At 36.5% G+C, this 20748-nt stretch overlaps 2 long non-coding RNA genes across 11 annotated transcripts in view; both read left to right on the forward strand.

The window, feature by feature from the left end:
- The window catches only part of LOC125256820, a 66297-nt gene extending 52416 nt beyond the window's left edge, over window positions 1-13881 (forward strand). For 2 of the 8 annotated variants that reach the window (XR_007182192.1, XR_007182197.1), the window contains 2 exons: window positions 5943-6028; window positions 13350-13880. This is a non-coding gene — a long non-coding RNA (uncharacterized LOC125256820). Of the gene's footprint in view, window positions 1-5942; window positions 6029-13349 lie in introns of all 8 variants that reach the window. The other 6 variants (XR_007182191.1, XR_007182193.1, XR_007182198.1 and 3 more) reach the window with 5 other exon arrangements.
- Window positions 13882-14076: 195 nt separating this feature from the next.
- The window catches only part of LOC125256821, a 28794-nt gene continuing 22122 nt past the window's right edge, over window positions 14077-20748 (forward strand). For 2 of the 3 annotated variants that reach the window (XR_007182199.1, XR_007182201.1), the window contains exons 1-4: window positions 14077-14763; window positions 14854-14859; window positions 15725-15805; window positions 17632-17693. This is a non-coding gene — a long non-coding RNA (uncharacterized LOC125256821). The remainder of the gene's footprint in view (window positions 14764-14853; window positions 14860-15724; window positions 15806-17631; window positions 17694-20748) is intronic. The other variant, XR_007182200.1, reaches the window with a different exon arrangement.

A 20748-nucleotide genomic window follows, 5' to 3' on the forward strand; every position in this document is an offset into this window, starting at 1 on the left:
TTGCGTTGAAACTGCTTGTTTAAAGAAAAAAAGTTTATAAGAACAGCATTAATTCGCCACAGAGCGAGCGACTTGATGGAAGCCTGCTCTAAAAAATGAAAGCAGGAAGTGAAACGCTGTCAACACTCTCCCATGACGCCCCTGTCACATCAAGCCCACATTAACTGACAACGTTGCTGTTTTAGAGAAGAGCTATTTCAAACAAGAGCATCTCTCCAGAGGAGCCCTTTCTTTAAACCGCTGAACAAGTACAAACAGCACAGTTACAGACTGTTGAGAACAAGAGAAAAGAGAGAGAGGGAGAAATACATGAGATAAAGCCCTAGTTGTAGAGATAGGAGCCTCATGATTGTCTATTTTTGTTCTGTGTGGACTGGCGACTCTGTATGATATTTAGCTGACAGTGCTAATGCTATTGTGACACTTAGCGCAAAAAAGATTTCAATTGCTGTCCAAATATCAAAACACTGAAACTGGCAAAAAGTTCCAATTGAATTTGGATTGATTTGATATCAAGTTTCACACTCTGAATCAGAGTGTAATTGAGCTGAAGCTGTCTGTCACAGGACAGATCTAAGGCTACTTTCATAAAGCTGCAGATTAAGGTGGTATATATGGTTACGTTCAAACAAAGTTTGGCTTTTAACAATAATAATAATCACATTTTACAGTATAACCAAAATGACTTTCTTTTCAAGACAATTTCAAGGATCTTCAGCCCAATTTCACCACTTGCATGTCTCTTGATTTGCGAATGTGTCTGGTATTGACTGCATTTTTAGGTGAATCCACTAGGTGGCAACACTCAGTTTGGATTTTGCTGCAAAGTAGTCGAAGAAGATATAAAATGCCAGTAAAAACAACAAAAGACAAAGTTGGAAACCACAACAATGGACATGCATCCAAGGTCACAAGGTCACACTTTATTTCAAAGTGGTCCACTTTAGACATTCTACTAACTATAAGTAATTTTGCAACTACATGTCAGCTAACTCTCATTAGAGTATTAGTAGACTGTATTAGACTGTTAGTTTAGGTTTAGGTGTTTGTGTTAGTAGAATAAGTTGACATGTACTTGCAAAGTTACTTATAGTCAGTAGAATGTCTGTTGGGGACCATCAAAATAAAGTGTTAGCAGATATTAAAGGGTTAAAAAATGAAAATGCTGTCATTAATTACACACCCTCATGTTGTTCCAAACCTGTAAGACCTTCGTTCACAATTTCCTAATAATTTTATGAAGCAACGACAAAAAAGTATTCTAATCGCTTCATAAAATTAAGGTTGAACCGCTGTAGTGACGTGGACTATTTTAACAATTTCTTTAGTACCTTTCTGGACCTTGAAAGTGGTGGTTAAGTTGCTGTCTATGGGGGATAAAAAAACATCTCTAACTTCATTAGAAAATATCTTAATTTGTGTTCTGAAGATGAACGAAGGTCTTACGGGTGTGGAACGACATGAGGGTGAGTAATTATTGACAGAATTTTTTGGGTGAACTAACCCTTTAAACAGACAATCTAATAATACTCTAATGAGAGTTAGTTTGATATGTACAGTAGCTGCAAAGTGACTTATAGTTAGCAGAATGTCTAAAGTGGACCATTGGAATGATGATAACATTGTTGAGTTGTTATATATATATATATATATATATATATATATATATATATATATATATATATATATATATATATATATATATACACACACACAGTATATATATATATATATATATATATATATATATATACACACACACACACAGTATATATATATATATATATATATATATATATATATATATACAGTATATATATAATTTCTATTATATACACTGTATAAGTTTAGCTTTAATTAGTTTAATTAGTTAAATTAGTTTTATTTTATACAGTTTTAATATTTTGGGCTGATAAAGTGACACTTACTGGTATAATTTAAAAATGTTTAATACTGTTGAATTTCTCAGCCAGCACAGTGTTATTGCTATCTGGTGATATTTTATGTTTAATGTAGGTTCTAAGTTTTATAATAGATGACCATATAGTTATAACCATAATTAAAAAAAAAAAAAGTGCCCAATTTATGCTCAGATTTTAGTTTAGTTTCATTTTTCTCCAGTTGTGAAGAACCATCAAGTGAGTTTTGGGTTAATGGAGTATACTCAGAAAAGCTACAATGCTTTGTCATGCACAAGATGTAACAGCGGGCAGAAAAACAAAGCATACCTCAGTCTCGAGAGACCCAATTTCAGTAATGTCTCAACTATGGCAATGTTGTGTTTTGCATTTGCACAGTACCAATATTTGGAAGACCTTTGAAAACATTGCTTTATTTGGCATCCGAGAGGACAACAATAGTCTGAAGTTTGTCGATGGAAACTGGCACGTTGCTTGAGTAATCTTGGCTGAGATGGACCTCACGGTCTATTATAAACCTTTTAATGCTAAATGTACTTCAGTGATGCAAGCCATAAATTGACTAAGCGCAGCTTTCTTTAGGGCCTTGTATGAGGTGATTTTTAAAATGGCATTTTCAGTCTTTTTTTTTTTGTTTTTTTCTGCATTGATTTTGAATAATATACCTCACACTTATTGCTAGCTTGATACATTATCGTGTTAGACAAAGCATTTCAGAAAATGCCAAGGACGGGGAAGAACTTTGAGAATGACAGGCGTTCTAATTCTGCAAGGTTCTGTGGGCAGATTCAGTGTGGACCTGGGCATTATCTAACACAAACACTCTTCAGTCAGTGTGGCATGGTTGGTTTGTTCACCACCCAGACAGATTAATACATTCTTGCGTTTGATGCACCTGTAACAGACTTGTTAGTTGGCTCCTGGCTAATGTACTGTGCTTCTCGACTCCTCTGGTAGACGATGGGTGAAAACACTGGTCCAGTGCTGGCAGCTGTGAGTAATAATGTGTTTACAAGTCAGTGCATGTTCACTATTCTCCCCCAACACCCTTTGATTCATTATTAACAAGTACAATGACTCATAAGTAATTAACTCCTGTTCTTAGTGCTGGTTCATTGTTTAGTGTTTAGTTTGCCGTATTGTCACGTCGATAGCTTTGCAATGGTTTTGTTTAGTTGTTTTAACCAAAGAAATTACTTGGATGGTAATTATGTTATTATGAAACAATTAATTCATAAAATTAAACCCAGGAATGGAACCTGCATCTTTGAGAAGTGAGACATTTTATGTTTACCTGCTCCTGGTTTCATAGTACAATACTCTTAAATCCTTTTTTGGAATTGAGCCACAGCAAGAGCACTTAAGGGATTAGTTCACCCAAAAACTGAAAATTCAGTCATTTACTCTCCCTCATGTCATTCCAAACCCATATGACTTTCGTTTTTGGTGGAAAACCAAAGGAAATCTGAAGACTTACAAACTAAGGCTTTTAAGCTTAAAATGTTCCATAAAAATTATGACTTGTGAGACCATTCAGTAGCTTTGTGTGAGAAACAGACCGAAACGCCTTTGTAAAATTTGCTGATAATAGTCTGCTCTTGCCAAGATTGAATCGTTTAAAGGGTTTGTTCACCCAAAAATGAAAATTAAGTCATTAATTACTCACCCTCATGTCGTTCCAAACCCGTAAGACCTTCATTCATCTTCGGAACACAAATTAGGATATTTTTGATGAAATCCGATGGCTCAGTGAGGCCTCTATTGCCACCAAGATAATTAACACTTTCAGATACACATTTAAAACAGTTCATGTAACTACAGTGGTTCAACCTTAATATTATAAAGCGATGAGAATACTTTTTGTGCGCCAAAAAAAAATAAAAAAAAATAACGACTTTTCAACAATATCTAGTGATGGCCAATTTCAAAACAATGCTTCGAAGCTTTACGAATCTTTTGTTTCGAATCAGTGGTTCGGAGCGCCACAGTCACATGATTTCAGTCAAAAAGGCTTTGTTACGTCATAAGTGTTTCAGAATTTCAACATTTCATGTGACTTTGGCAGTTTTATATGCGATCCGAACCACTGGTTCGAAACAAAAGATTCATAAAGCTTCGAAGCTTCATGAAGCAGTGTTTTGAAATCGGCCATCACTAGATATTGTTGAAAAGTCGTTATTTTGTTTGTTTTTTTGGCGCACAAAAAGTATTCTCGTCGCTTTATAATATTAAAGGTGCCCTCGAATTTAAAAAAATTGAATTTATCTTGGCATAGTTAAATAACAAGAGTTCAGTACATGGAAATGACATACAGTGAGTCTCAAACTCCATTGTTTCCTCCTTCTAATTTAAATCTCATTTGTTTAAAAGACCTCAGAAGAACAGGCGAATCTCAACATAACACCGACTGTTAGTAACAGTCGGGGTGTACGCCCCCAATATTTGCATATGCCAGCCCACGTTTCCAACATTATAAAAGGCATTAGACAAGGGCAGCCAGTATTAACGTCTGGATGTGCACAACCAAATCATCAGACTAGGTAAGCAAGCAAGAACAATAGTGAAAAATGGCAGATGGAGCAATAATAACTGACATGATCCATGATAACATGATATTTTTAGTGATATTTGTAAATTGTCTTTCTAAATGTTTCATTAGCATGTTGCTAATGTACTGTTAAATGTGGTTAAAGTTACCATCGGTTATTACTGTATTCACGGAGACGAGAGCCGTCGCTATTTTCATTTTTAAACACTTGCAGTCTGTATAATGCATAAACACAACTTCATTCTTTATAAATCTCTCCAACAGTGTAGCATTAGCCGTTAGCCACGGAACACTATCAAACTCATTCAAAATCAGAAGTAAACAATATAACAGTATACAATACTCACATAATCCGACGCATGCATGCCGCATGCATGACGAACACTTTGTAAAGCTCCATTTTGAGGGTTATATTAGCTGTGTAAACTTTGTTTATGCACTGTTCAAGGCAAGCGCGAGCTCTGTGGGCGGATAGCACGGCATTTAAAGGGGCCGCAGCATAAAATCGGTGCGTTTATAATGATGCCCCAAAATAGGCAGTTAAAAAAATGAATTAAAAAAAATCTATGGGGCATTTTGAGCTGAAACTTCACAGACACATTCAGGGGACACCTTAGACTTATATTACATCTTTTAAAAACATAATCTAGGGCACCTTTAAGGTTGAACCACTGTAGTCACATAAACTGTTTTAAATATGTTTTTTTTTGTAGCTTTCTGGGCATCTGAAAGTGTTAATTATCTTTCTGGCAATGCAGGCCTCACTGAGCCATCGGATTTTATCAAAAATATCTTAATTTGTGTTCCGAAGATGAACGAAGGTCTTACAGGTGTGGAACAACATGAGGGTGAGTAATTAATGACAGAATTTTCATTTTTGGGTGAACAAACCCTTTAATTGAACTTGAAGAATTGAATCGATCTGATTTGTGAGCAAATAATTCATGCTGGTCTTGTGATTCAGTTGATTCTATTTAAAAAATCCAACTCAAAAGAATGATTAATGCAAAAGGAGAGTTTATTATATAATAATTACTTAATTTTCAGTCTGTCTCTCACAGAAGACTTGAAATGTAACACAAAAGTCATCATTTTTATCATCATCATTTTTATTTTTATTTCATTGTTTGGGAACTATCTTAAAAACATCTCCTTTTGTATTCCATGGAAGAAAAATTGTATGACGGTGAATAAATGGTGACAGAATTGTGTTTTTTTGTGTGAACTATCCCCTTAAGTACTTATATAGGATATTAATGTGGTTTCAAATCTAAAGCAAAATGTAAAAATGTATTTCTAGCCCAATTTGGCTTGTCTTTGTTCCCGAATCAGCAGAACACCATCATGACATCTTACACTATCTATTTCAGTCATCATAAACCCAAATAGTAATTGCATATTCAAATCTTGTTAAGAGGTTTATCTGATTTCATGTCTTTTTCTGTTGTTTTGTTTCAAACCCCTCCCATACCAAGATGAAGCCCCAAGATACAAGGGATTATCGCTTGCTATCAGATGAAGAACTATGGCAACACACACACAAAATCCTTCAGATAACACTGTAAGCCAAAAAAACGCACACACACAAACAATATTGTAAAAGCAGAGATGTTAAGCAAGCGATCAAAAATGAACATCCTAATCTTCTCAGCATCTTTGGCAATCTGTCGCTCTCCTGTAAACACGGACCTCTCATCACTTTAGTTTTTAGATTTATGTTTTCAGGGCAGTTGCGAACAGACCCTTGATTTGATCTCAATCTGTTGGTGGCGACCTTTGCTTCTCATGTGAGGGTGGATGGAGGTGGCTCATGAGAGACGATCTCCCGTGACCTGTTTTGAAATCAGGCTAAATCAGCAGACCCGATTCGTTGGCGTAATCTTCTCACTAGCCTTAGCGCTTTGTAAAATTGGAGCATAACAAGCTTTTCTGTTAATACCCTGTGAGAATGTCTTCTCTTTCTTGGAAGCGGCGCCAAAGTTCTAATAAGATATCATTGATGTTATTCATTCTGTTTGGGTTGTTTGGATCCATTTTGCTCTTTCTTTGGACTCATTCCAGGTAAATAAATGCAGACAAGAAAGCAAATAAGCATTTAATTTATCTCTATCCCCTAAAGACAGAAAAATCCTCTCGCATACTCGTCTCTCTCTCTCTCGCTCGCTCTCTCGCTCATACTCATCTGATGCTACTCTCCTCTATTTCTTTTTGTCATCCGAAATGATCCTTGTTCATGAATGTTTTCACGTTTGACGTCGTCGCTGTTATTACTTTTCTTTTTTTTACCACTTAATTTTTTCCTGTTGTCACCCGGGTGTCTTCTGGGATTCAGCCACATATGCTCCCAAATAGATTTTAATTACGATCGCTCTGTGTGCTTTGTCTGGGCACTGTGATTAATAAGGAAGGAATCAGGGCCTAATTGTTCATGCAGGCGGATGAGCATGCCAGAGATGGAGAAGAGGGGTTGAAGGGAGGTTGTTGTCCGCAGTGACCGGTGTCCCAGAGGGCTCCACTTGGCATCATGTTCCTGTGGAAATTGGATTTGTTAGTCGATGGCGGCTGTCCGCCATAGAAAAGTGTGGCTGTTTCCCTCCCCATAGCTGGCAAATCAAGTTTTCATCAGCAGGGAAGGGTGTAGTCTCACCATCCTCTCATAAATCCTTCCATGTTTTCACCGAGAAGTGCCGAGGGGCGGGCGATCTGTGTTTCTGGGACAGTTAGCGTTCATGTGGAGTAATTACTGGAGTGTTTCTGCTGTGTGTAACTGGGAAGCTGGAATTTTGGCTGAGAAGCTTCTATATGGTTTCAACGTGACCTTAACACTTAATACTTCTATTCGGGGAGGCATACGCAAATTAAGGACTGTTAGAGGATTCACCAAGAATGAACTGTGCCTGCTGGCAGCGCCATTAATTTGCAAGCAATGTTTAACACCCGATTCTTTAAAGAAATTTAAAAAATGCAAAAGTGACAAAAAAAGCAATTCCTGTTCTTGAGGACATTTTAAGTGCTAAATTGTACCGAAGCTTTTTCAGTGATGTTAATTTTTGGCTGGTATGATGTGAGTAAAGTGAATTCTATCATGATTATAATTCTAGTTTTGGTTTTAAATGGTTTTGCTTCCATTGTCTTTTGTTATTTGGCCAAAAAACACTGGAACATTTCTTAAAACATCTATTTTTAATAGTCCATATAAGAAATTAAGTTTTACAGGTTTGGAATGATGAGGGTGAGGAAATTTTGTTGTAAGGGTCATTCACACAGTTTTTTTTTTTCCCTTAAAATTTTTTTGAGATGCAAGGCATTGGAATGAAAAACCCAAGGTCTTGCTCACATATTTTTTTTTATTTTTATTTTTTAGCAAAAGTTCTTTTAAATTGAGTGCTGGTTTTTAAAACTCCCAGTTTAGAAGCTGCATCCTTCGAAGGACGCAGACTTCAAAGGACAAGTCTTCGATGTCGAACCGAGCGTTGTTAAATGGAACGGTCTAGCCTATGTAGGATTGCTCGTCGTCTAGCAACTATGACGGCTGACGTTGACGAGTCCAAAATTCCAGTAAAGTTTGTACTGGACATTTTTGAAAGTTATATTAAACTGTCTGGAAACAAAACAGGGTTTACAACCTGTCTAAATATGTTCACCTTGGTCCATGTATGTACATAATAAAGAGTATAAACTATCTATAAAATTGCATTGTAGTAAGACATTTAAACTTTTTTTTGTACATTTGTATCATGGGATATTTGAGTTAGAACCCAATAAATGTAATCCGGGATTCCCTCTCAAAAAATCCAGTCATCATCAGTGCACAATGAATCTTGGGATAGGCTAGGCTTCGAAGGATCGACTCCAAAATGGAGCCCTAGGCCCTTTGCAGTCTTCCTTCGAGTCCAATGTTGCTTAATGACGTAATGCCACTTTGGCTGTCAAGTAGAATTCTGCTGCAAAGCTCGCTTCAGTGTGGGCTCGGCAAAAGTGTGCGCATATATGCCACAAAGGGGCGCTCATGAGCATCCATCTGAAACCTAAATTGACAAATGGGACACTCTGCAGTCTTGTGGACGTAACGGACACTCGATGGCCATTTTATGTCCACAAGACAAATGCACATGAAGTGTGCCATTTGGGATGGGGCTGTTCTATCCTTCGTGGCCTGGAAAATGAAGGACGCATTTTTTAGGCCGCATTCGAAAGAGCCTTTGAATTGGGACAGCCACTGTGACTCATCCGGCCTTTGAATGCAGCCTTTGACAGATACAGCCTCTGAATTGGGACACAACTTGTGTCGTGGATGAGATGCTGTGACACGTAAGTGCAATGGTCTAACACTTTTGTCTAGCTTGATTGCATAGAAAAACAACATAAAGGCAAAAACGCCTTTATGCCCCTTATTCATTAATAAACATACCTGCAATCCAGTTTAACCTGCCACTTACAGTAAACTGAATTGTGTGTGGTTGGTATATAAGGCAGAGGTTTTTCCACTGAAATCCTGTGTACGATAGTAGCTCAACAGTTTTCAGAGCTGAATTCATCTTTTTGAATATTAAACCTTGGATTTCTGCTGGTAAATGTCTTTTTGTGGTTTAAAATGTTAAATGTAGAGAGAGACAAATGTAGAGAGAGATAATTTTTCAAAAAACCTGCTAAGTTTCAAATAAATTTGTGTTAAAATGAAATGAAAAGGTTTTTTTCCTCACACTTACTGAATTAATAGGTTGTGTCGTGCTTTTTCTGCTCAGCCTGCAGAGAAAATTTCTCAGTTGCTTATGTCTATTCATTTTCCTAAAGACTCAAAAGAGCAGTCTAATAGTGTCACCATCAATGCTTTTATGTATGCAAGATTCTTCTCTGAACAGCCATTAAATTCTCCTACTACCACTGGCTAAACAAAGAGTAACATTTATTACATGTATGTTTAGAAAAATACAAATCTGTCTGATGCTTCACTTCACTGAAAAGGATGGCTGAGAAAAGGTAGGAATCCTGTGAATATCTAGATTACCCTTGGCAAAGACTTAAAAAAACAACAACTATGCAATGAAGAAAAAAAAAAAAAAAAAAAATCTATGACAGATGGCTTGCTACTCAAGCTCTGTTTTGGACTCGACTCTCAGTACACACACTGTGAAACAGAGCAAGATGATAATTAGATGAGGGAGATAAATAAAGCTCATCTTTTGTGAGATGACTATGTTGCTCGCCGCTGCTATCCCAGAATTCTATGCTCTCCCGCCATGCCTCTCAAAGGAAATATAGAACAATAATGGACACACACAGCAGAGGAACTCTGATGGCAGACAGAACAGAGGCTAATGCGCGGTTCACGTGCTCCTCTGTTCTGCTGATGTATAAGCTCAGTGTGAAGTCATACCTTCATTACTAAAGTGCAGAGTTCATGGAGCTGAAGCAAGGAGTGTGATGGCTCCAAACAATGCTGGCCTGCGTATGTGTGTGTGCATTTGTACATGAGAGTAGGTTTGAGTTTAGAAATCTTCAGTAAGACACCATCCGTGTGAGCAGAAGTAGTGATGCAACTTTTCACACAAAACTAAAACTTCTGTTGTCATTTACTCACCCTTGTGTTGTTCCAACCCCATATGACTTTATTGTGATATAAAGTGTAAAATGCAAAATAAAGTCGCATTGTGAGATTTAAAGTTGCACCTGTGTGATATAAAGTCACATTCTGAGATTTAAAGTTGCGATTGTGAGGCAGTCCACTTTCTTCTGTTGAACACAAAAGGAGATGAAGAGATGAAATCGAAGAGTTAAAGACCCATTATGACTCTTGGCATGGCGGCATTCCAACTTCTCAGTCCTGGGACAATAGCAATAAACAGCACAATGTATTCATGGCATCCCTTATTGATGGAAGTATTTCGCATGAATGTGTATTTCTCATGTTTTATTCAACCTTCAGTAGCTGTTGTAAGAGTTTCGCTCTGCATTATTTGTTTGAGAAAAATGTAAGCAAGGCCAAAACCTCTTTATCATTCAGAAATGGAAAGCAGAGAGGCTATAAACGCACAATATTTGACTGTATGTGAAGGCTAAACATTTTCATATTGAGTATAATTACAGTAAAGCCCAGAAAATATGTGAGAAATATTATAGGCTAACATTCAAAAACAGAATTTTGGAATTTTATATTAATATAAAAACAAAATAGGCTGTTATTTATTCTCGGTAATTTCAGTAATAAAAATAAGATCAGAGAGGCTATAAACAGAAAATATTTGCCTGTATGTGAAAGCTAAACATTTTCGTATTGAATATGATTACAGTAAAACTCTACACAGCAAAATCTCCAGAGTTAAATCAACTCTGCTCAGAGTACATATGGTCCTTCTCTAAAATGTGTTAAAATAACACTAAAGCAGAGTTAAATTAATGAGATAATTAAGCAATTAATTAAGTGATGATTGTACATTAGTGATGAACACCTGCTGTTAACAAGCAGAATCACTGAAGAAAAGAGAAACATAAGAACTACAACTGACTTCAGTCACAGCCTTATTAATTGCTTAATTATCTCATTAACTTTAACTCTGCTTCAGTGTTACTTTAACACTATTTAGAGAGAGAGACCATATGTACTCTGAGCAGAGTTGATTTAACTCTGGGGATTTTACTGTGTAGGATGAAGCAGCCATATCAGAAACATTAAATGCTAATAATTTAATATAAAACAACATTTGGTAACACTATTGTAGTGTCCTTGTTACACGTGTTACATGCTACTTACTAGTAATATCAGTAAATCATACATAAATACATGCAACTAACTAATGTTGTTAAATAATATTACTCAGTACTTAAAGGCACAATATGTAGTTTTTCCACCGCTAGAGGTTGTATATTCAAAACAAAGTCGTAGCTTGATGATGTCGAGATTGAGCGCGGAATCATGGGAGATGTCGTCTTCACCTCACAGCCAGAGGAAAAGAATCATGTTCATGGATGAGATTATTAATGTTACTGTAGTGGGAAGCAAAGCAGGGCTCAATGCTGTGCAAGCAGAAATGAGGCCGCTGGAGCGATTGCTAATGAGAGACGAGCGCAACACACATCTCGAGAGCAGCGGAACTTTTATTATGCCACAGTCGCTGCTTCCGCTTCTTCCGGTCAAGCGTATGTCCAAACAGTTGTTCCCTTGTATAATAAAACATATAATACATTAAAGTATCTTTAGTGTTTCTGTGGTTTTTACAAAATAAAACCGGAAATCGAGGGTAACGCAGGAATGATGTCTTTGGACATGGTCCGTGTCCTGGTTAAAATTGCTTATTTTAAACATTCTTGGAAACATCTGGGATAATGTACACAAGTCAACAAAATGTATAACACTGTTCTAGAGGTTTTTGGATATTTTTTATCCAAAAATCTTACATATTGTGCCTTTAATTGTATAATTACACTTTAACAGGGACACCTTAAAATGTAATTTCAGTTAGCCTATAAAAATATCTTTATCTTATTCTTGGTTTGTTTTTTTGTTTTTTGTTTTTTAGTTTAAAGTACAATTCCAGTGTATGAAATTCTGTGAAAATGACATCTCATGAGAGCCATTGGGCCCTATTTTAACGATCTGAAACGCAAGTGTCAAAGCGCCAAATCTAAAAATGCCAAATCTAAAATGGGTTGGTCTGAAGTAGCTTCATTATTCATAGGTGTGGTTTGGGCGTAACGTGAAATAAACCAATCAGAGTGTCATCTACCATTCCCTTTAAGAGCGAGATGCGCTCGCGCCATGGCGGATTGATATTTACATGACGGAATTTGTTGGCGGAAAAGCTGAAATTGCCTGTTAAGTGGCCAGTCAATCTTTCAGTCGTCTGCGTTGGATGCAGGCTTTCAAATAGCTCCGCGCGATGAGTCGGTTAATATATATGTGTGTGTGTATTGGCACGATTGTCCAATTAATTAGCCAATTTCGTTCATCATTATTTGTAATAGCAGGCTGAACTGAAAATAGGTAGCCTAATTCTAATACACGCAATGACTATTCATCATTACATTTTTATATTTATGTAGCCTACACAATAATATTCTTTTACACTATAATCCTTTGGTTTTTAATGTTTGGCATGTTTGTGTGATGCGCATCCCTGTGTGTAATAAGCAAAGTCAACGCGCACTGTGGACGCGCCCAGAGGTGCAGTTTCTACCAACGCGCTCTAACAAAAAAATATTGCGCCATTGACTTTAGACTAGGTTTTTTCTGGTCAGTGGCGCAATTGTTTAATGGAACAGCAAAATAGCACCAGGGATTGTTTGCGCCGGAACACGCCTCCTTTTTTGCGCTGAACCGCCCAGGGAGCGCAAGTTCATTCACTAGTTTAGCGACGTGCTTCTGTGGAGGGAAAAGCGCGCTTTGCGCGGGTGCAAAATAGGAATGACACATGCGTCGGTGTACAAAGTCAATTGCGCTGGGTGCAAGATAGGGCCCTTTATGTTCTAGAAAACCTTGGCATGTCTCTGCATGTCTTTGCACATCTGTGTTAAGATTTAATGAAGGGTTGACAACATTGAAGGGGTTGCAGTATTGCAGAAACATTAACACAGAGCTGTCTGGAGGAACCCGTTTTCTTCACATTGACCATCAGCCTACATATTGTCTCTGATGGTATTCATATGTACAATTTCAAGATCTGTTAGTGAAAAGATAGTGATGGATGAATGTGGCATGACAGATATGGAACTTGAGCGCTTTAAACAAAAAGACATTGTTTCATATGGTGGCAGGGGGCAAGTTTTTCCAAGACTCTATAAAAGCATAAATTGCTATCTATGGCTCTTAGTCGCATGTTTAATAATTATGAGACCATCTATATGGTAATGTGTTCCTAAAGTTGACATTTCTCTGTGTCTTCCAGGTAAATGGACCAAGGATATGGACAACTCAAGGACAACTCAAGTTTTAATTTTCAGACGAACTACAGACCATGAAACGTCATACATGTGATCGGTTGCTTCATTGTTGCATCAATACTGGATCCTCCCATTTTCTTCACCTTGTGCTTTAGAATGGTCTCCATGGTTCTCATAATAACTAATTAAACCATCCTTTGACCTTCCAAATACTACCGCACACAGTGAAATTTGATCATAAGTCTGACTCGAACCCCCTATGTCCAAAAGTCCATTAATTACCCCGTAGCTTTTCTCCCCAGCCCAGAGGAAGGTGACATAGTTTAGCTCTCCTGCTAGGCCTTGCTTTGAATTAAGTCTTTGGGAAGACCTTGCAGATCCCTCTCGCCATATTGCAATTAATCAAACAGTGTTAATTATCTCATTATGAACCAGAGATGGATGTCTACGCCACATTGGAGGGTGAGCGGAAAGAGCGAGAGACACAGGGGGCACGAGTGTGTATACAAGAGAGAAAGAGAGAACGAGAATGCCATGGAGAGATGGAGACATGAGAATAAGTCCTATTTGAAGCATTGCAGATACACGTTATTCTTTAATGCATTTGGCTGGGGATGTGGTGCTGTGTCCAGAGTGGAAGTGATGTCATCAGCACAAGCAGACTGATCCGCTTCTCTAGTTTCATTGCCACAAGCCGCAAGAGATCCCTCATCATCATCCTCACAGCATGCTCTCGTTCTTCTCGTGCGCGCTCCTCCAGCACAGCTGGCCCGCACCACATGCTCGCTCATTCACATGGAGGATTAGACTCTGTGCAAATCCGTCTCTACTGGCCTGGACTTTTACTCAGATCCTCCTTTAACACACTCTGCCCCTAGAAAAGAAAAGAAAAAAAAACTCAAAGGAGATCTCTTATAATATCTCAAAGATTGCAATGAGATTAACGAACAGTTCACCTAAAAATTTTATCATTATTTGTCATTATTTACTCACCATCATCTTGTTTCAAACCCATATGGTGTTATTTTATTTATTTTATTTTTCAGAGAATTTTGATGCAACTCTTTTCTACAACATCTGTTAAGTTTCAAAAAAGGGTAATGAAAAGTAGTCCATATCAATAATGCAGATAAAGTCTTCTGAAATCATATATAGCGTTGTGTGAGAAACAGGTTGACATTTGTCATAATTCATTGATAATATTCTACAGTGCTGCAGGTCTCAAACCAAGATGGTCATGAGATTTGAGATTAAATATTGAACATTCATATTTTTGGGTGAACTGTTCCTTTGTCTCCTACTTCTTTGTCTTTTTTTTTCTTTTTCCAGAAAAGATTTCAACAAAGTCGCTGTCACGTTTTGGTCCAAGGATGGTGAGGAAGATTCAAATAGAAGCGAATTTATTAAAACAAAACTCAGGTAATCTACAATGATGGAAGACAGCAAGCAAATTCACAATGGTGATGAACATAATGGCAAACAGCTGTGATGATTAATCTGTGTCCATAGAAACTGGTGAGTGGCGGGAAACTTGAACAAAGGAAACATGAATCTGAGGAAAACAAACTAAAAGTCCATGAAAATTAATCTAACAGAACATAATTGTGAGAGCCGCAAGCTGCTCAGAAGTCTAGATGTCAATATGAATCAAAAAATGTTGGTAACGTTATTTCGATGGTCCAGGTTGGTCCAACTTTGCTTTAAGTAACTGTGTGTCTTCCAGGTAAATGGATCTACTACAAGTCAACTACCAGTTATTAGAGTATTAGTAGATTAGTGTCTGCTTAATATCTACTAGCACTTTATTTTGATGGTCCTCCAACAGGCATTCTACTGACAATAAGTAACTTTGCAAGTACAGCACGTCCTGATATTGCTGAGATAGATGTGTTCCTGGGTCAACATATTTTGTTGGTCCTGGAACAACTTTCAAAGCAACCACTCAGATTTGAGGGAAAAGTTTACAGATTATGTCAAGTTGAGGCTTAAAATCATGAACTGGTGCTTCTACATCAGTGTTATTCATCTATCATTTCCCTCTGATTTTAGGATAACTTAAAATAGGGTAGGGTTAGGTTTAGGGGTAGGAATAGGGTTAAGACTAAATTTTCAGACTAGAAAGTTGTTCCAGGATCAACAAAATATGTTGACCCAGGAACACATCTAACTCAGCAATATCAGGACGTGCGTAAGTACGTCAGCTTATTCTACTTAGTTACTAATACTCTAATGAGAGTTAGTTAACATGTAGTTGCAAAGTTACTTATAGTAAGGTCTAAAGTTGACTATTGAAATGAAGTGTAACCAACAACTCAAAAACCAAGACCAAATTTCTGGACTATACAATTGACAATAACTGTATGCTACACTCTTACTGTAGGAAGAAACATCTGTTTAGGAGAAACATCTGAGACGAATGAGGAAAATGTCAATGCTCGCTAGATAGAAAAAGATGCAAGAGGTAAGTATGGAAGCTTGTTTCTGCCACTAAATAAAAAAATGAAAATTGTGACTTTTTATCTCACAATTCTTTTTTTCTCAGAATTGTGAATTTATATCACACAATTCTGACTTTATATCATGCAATTCTGACTTTATATCACGCAATTCTGACTATATCACGCAATTCTGACTTTATATCACGCAATTCTGACTTTATATCACGCAATTCTGACTTTATATCATGCAATTCTGACTTTATATCAAGCAATTCTGATTTTGACTCGCAATTCTGACTTTATGACTCACAATTCTGACTTTATATCACAATTCTGACTTTATATCACGCAATTCTCACTTTATAACTCACAATTCTGACTTTATGACTCACTATTCTGACTTTATATCATGCAATTCTGACTTTATATCACATAATTCTGACTTTATGACTCACAATTCTGACTTTATATCACGCAATTCTGACTATATCACGCAATTCTGACTTTATATCACGCAATTCTGACTTTGACTCGCAATTCTGACTTTATGACTCACAATTCTGACTTTATATCACAATTCTGACTTTATATCACGCAATTCTGACCTTATAACTCACAATTCTGACTTTATATCACGCAATTCTGACTTTATAACTCGCAATTCTGACTTTATGACTCACAATTCTGACTTTATATCACGCAATTCTGACTTTGTCATGCAATTCTGACTTTATGTCACGCAATTCTGACTTTATATCAAGGAATTCTGACTTTGACTCGCAATTCTGACTTTATGACTCACAATTCTGACTTTATATCACAATTCTGACTTTATATCACGCAATTATGACTTTATAACTCGCAATTCTGACTTTATGACTCAATTCTGACTTTATATCACGCAATTCTGACTTTATATCATGCAATTCTGACTTTATATCACGCAATTCTGACTATATCACGCAATTCTGACTTTATATCACGCAATTCTGACTTTATATCATGCAATTCTGACTTTATATCACGCAATTCTGACTTTATATCAAGCAATTCTGACTTTGACGCGCAATTCTGACTTTATGACTCACAATTCTGACTTTATATCACAATTCTGACTTTATACCACGCAATTCTGACTTTATAACTCGCAATTCTGACTTTATGACTCACAATTCTGACTTTATATCATGCAATTCTGACTTTATATCACGCAATTCTGACTTTATGACTCACAATTCTGACTTTATATCATGCAATTCTGACATTATAACTCACAATTCTGACTTTATAACTCACAATTCTGACTTTATATCACGCAATTCTGACTTTATAACTCTCAATTCTGACTTTATGACTCACAATTTTGACTATATCACGCATTTCTGACTTTATATCACAATTATGACTTTATATCACGCAATTCTGACTTTACAGTATATCACGTAATTCTGACCTAACCCTAACTAGCAACTGTGAGTTTATATCTCACAATTCTAAGGAGGAAAAAAAAAAAAAAAAATCGCAATTACCTTTTTAATTTTTTATTTCATGGCGGAAACAAGCTTCCATATGTAAGAGATCATTCACAGGGCAGTTAATGTTATGATTGCATCATAAAACTGTGATTTTGAATGTTGATTTTTTTTTTTTTTTTTTTTCATAATTTTGTTTAAGAAATCTCAAACAAAATTGTAATCTTTGAGTCTGCACATTAAGTGGATGGATTGAATTAACTGAACAAATTGAAGATGAAAAATAGAACATTTGAGGAATTTGTCTGCCTTGCAAACACTGTATTGAAAAATAAAATGAGCAATAACATTTTCTTACAGTGTCTGATCTCTTGCAGAATGATCTCTTGCATAATATAAGAGGAGACATAAATGAAAGCTTCAAATCGCAGCGTCATGGGTGAGTGGTCTTACTGTGTTTGATTTTTCTTTCAAATAAGTCATTCCCTTTTAGAGACACATCCAAAAAATTGTCTCCTGTATGGTACAGTCAGTTGCATTCATATGCACAGCGGTCTCACTGTTCGAGCACAGGCAGTTTTTTAATGCTGACTGCTATGCTATTGGTGAGAGAAATACAAAGTAGACGATGATCAAACGGAATCTGATATTGAACTTTGTAACCTAAAAATCTTTATGAGCACATTAGCACATGTCCCTTTTCATAAATTATATATGGAACACATAATTGCGTTCACGAAATCGTGGCGTGATCAAAGTTTCAGAAGCTGTAGAAATGAGAGTGCGTGTAGAACCACAGGAACATGTCCTATTATTTCAAGATATAGTTAATTTGTTCCACATTAGAATATGAAAGATTCTAGTAGCAGAGTATCTGTATAATTTCATTCTTAAATGGGGAGAAGCTAATTACTCTGACAAGGTTATTTTACCAATGTCTTTTAAAGCGTCAGTCCTCTACCGTTTACTGATCCGCCCTCTGTAATCTGTACCGAAAACCCGAAGAAAAGGTTTTAAAGAGCAGTTGGTAGAGGAGGCTTAATCCCTCTTAAACATCCTTAATGTCTTCTCAAGTGGGACTTCCTCAGGAGGAAAAGAAGAGTACTTTTCAGTTAATCTGTAAATCAGCTTTGCCATGAAGGACTGCAGCTTGTGGCTTTGGCTCCAGGAAATAACTTCTCTCACCTCTTGAGTGGTGTTCTTTTCAACTTTCCTGTGAAATCTCTTACCTTGCTCTCGTATAAACGTATGTAGGAAATGTTAATAGTCCAGGAGGAAGGCTTAAAGGGGTACCGTCATGAAAAATCACGTTTTTTCTTGATCTTTAGAGATAATTAAGCAAGAGAACTGTTGTTCCTGTGTTAATCATTGCCTTGCTGATATTTGGATGATTGCGAGTGTGATATTGATTTTTTTCTATTGAACAGTTCAATAAGCAAAAAGATCATCTTAAATAACTATTGACTGTTGCTTTGAAATATTTTTAAACAAAGCCAAGGCAGAGACATTCTATATCTCCAAGCAACACACAAGAGTGGCGTTTCTGAAGAAATCAGTGCTTTGAACAAATTGATTGATTCACTGACTCACCCATTTTGTTCTTAAATGAATTATTGTTTAGAATGGATCGAATGAGGAAATGATTCAATGACTCATTCATAAAGACAGTCCATACTTCCTCTGAGGTTCTGAAGTGTGCATCCACTGGACAATTTTCTATCCCATGAGGCCACAGGAGAGGATTTGTGAATGGCAGTGAAGCGATCAGTGACAACATGGCAAATTAAATTTCAAAGTAAATTTCAAAACAAATGTAGTACCTACTATACAATATGCAATTTCGATTAGTCGTTTCGCTCCTAAACGAATCAGTGTTTTGAACAAATCGGTTGAAGAAATTATTATAAGACGGTCACTTGTATGTTACTTTGCATAATGATGTAAGCTGCATAACTTTTAGGACTCGTCCTGATATATTTCGATTTCTGATGTCAAAAACTATTTGGCTGTCTGAATATCTCCCTATGTATCCTTCTGAAGGATCGCAACTTTAGAGATAATTTGCTAACTTAAGTGGCTGATGTTAATTTTTTCAATATTCATTATCATTTTAGTCTGATCTTAAGTTTTACAACATTTCAGTGCCATTTATTTTGCAAAGATGCAGTTGATTTTATTTTATTTCCAAAAGGCATGATGTGTGTGAAAAACATTCCATTTATAATTTTAAGGGTCTGAGAGTGCATGGAATTAAGCATGAAAAACTAAATTATAGCTGTTTTTGGTGCAAAAACTATAAGTGACCTCATGGGAAAAATAAGATAAAATAATAATAAAAAAAAGTATGATATGACCCCTTTAAACCTACGATACTAATCATGATATAGGCCTACAGCATAAACTGTAAAAAGTATATATTCCATCATTTTGTGTGTGTGTTGGGAATGTTTTTGTTTTAATGGAGTGTGTCTTGTTTTGGATGACCTTTGGTAGTAAATAGGGTGTTTGAATAACTTCAGGGAATTGTGCAATGGCAGAACTCGCTATTTTTTTTTTTTCAAACTATGAATAGACCATGAGCTCTAACCGTGAATAACAGAACAGCCATTATCCCGAATCATCCGTTACTGTAAATGAACTTTTTTTACTCCATGTCTCTTTACTCTCTGTTATATAAAGAACATTTGTTCAGCTAAATGCTTTATTTTCAAACACATCTTAAGTATCACCATTTAACAAGCATGATTGTGAGACACTGTGGCATATTTTTGTCAGACAGTGTGGCATATTTTCCCATTCTCTGGTGGTACAATAGTATCAGATGCTAATACCATGTATGCCATAGTACTAAATGATTGATATAAAGTACCATTTTACCATAGTATTGCCATCCATTACCACTACTGAACCATGATACCACCATAGTATTTAATGTAACGTCCATAAACATGGTATTACCATGTTGCCATGTCTAAAAAGCCATGGTAATATCATTGTACTATGCTTAAAGAACCTAGTAATATCATGGCATATTTTGTTTTTTCTTGTCAGTATTACTAGCGCTTTTGTGCTTTTGGAACCTGCACAGCATTCTGTGCTGAATGATGTACAGTACTGGCTTCACTCTTGATGTGGATAGAAAGTATGTGTGCTTGTGGTTGTCTGTTTGCTGTCAGGAGGAAATAGAGAGCGAGAGAAAGCAAACGAATGTGTTTCACGCTTGTTACATCAGTTCTGACTGACAACTGTGGTGGCATACTTCATGATGAGACCCAGAGCACAAGTTCTCCATCCTCACCTGTCAAAATGCATCTTTTCTGTCAGATTTCTGATTTACCTTAGTCCAGATTGTGCAGATCCTTTTGCACTAAACATTACAAACCATAGTACTAAAAGGAGAGGTTATCTTTCAAACATTTTGCTTTATTAACTTTTCCCTAGCATTCTAAAATTCAATCATTATGGTATAGTTTCCATCTATACTTGGTTAAAGG

The sequence above is a fragment of the Megalobrama amblycephala genome, linkage group LG21, assembly GCF_018812025.1.
Source record: "Megalobrama amblycephala isolate DHTTF-2021 linkage group LG21, ASM1881202v1, whole genome shotgun sequence".
NCBI classification, from domain to species: domain Eukaryota; kingdom Metazoa; phylum Chordata; class Actinopteri; order Cypriniformes; family Xenocyprididae; genus Megalobrama; species Megalobrama amblycephala.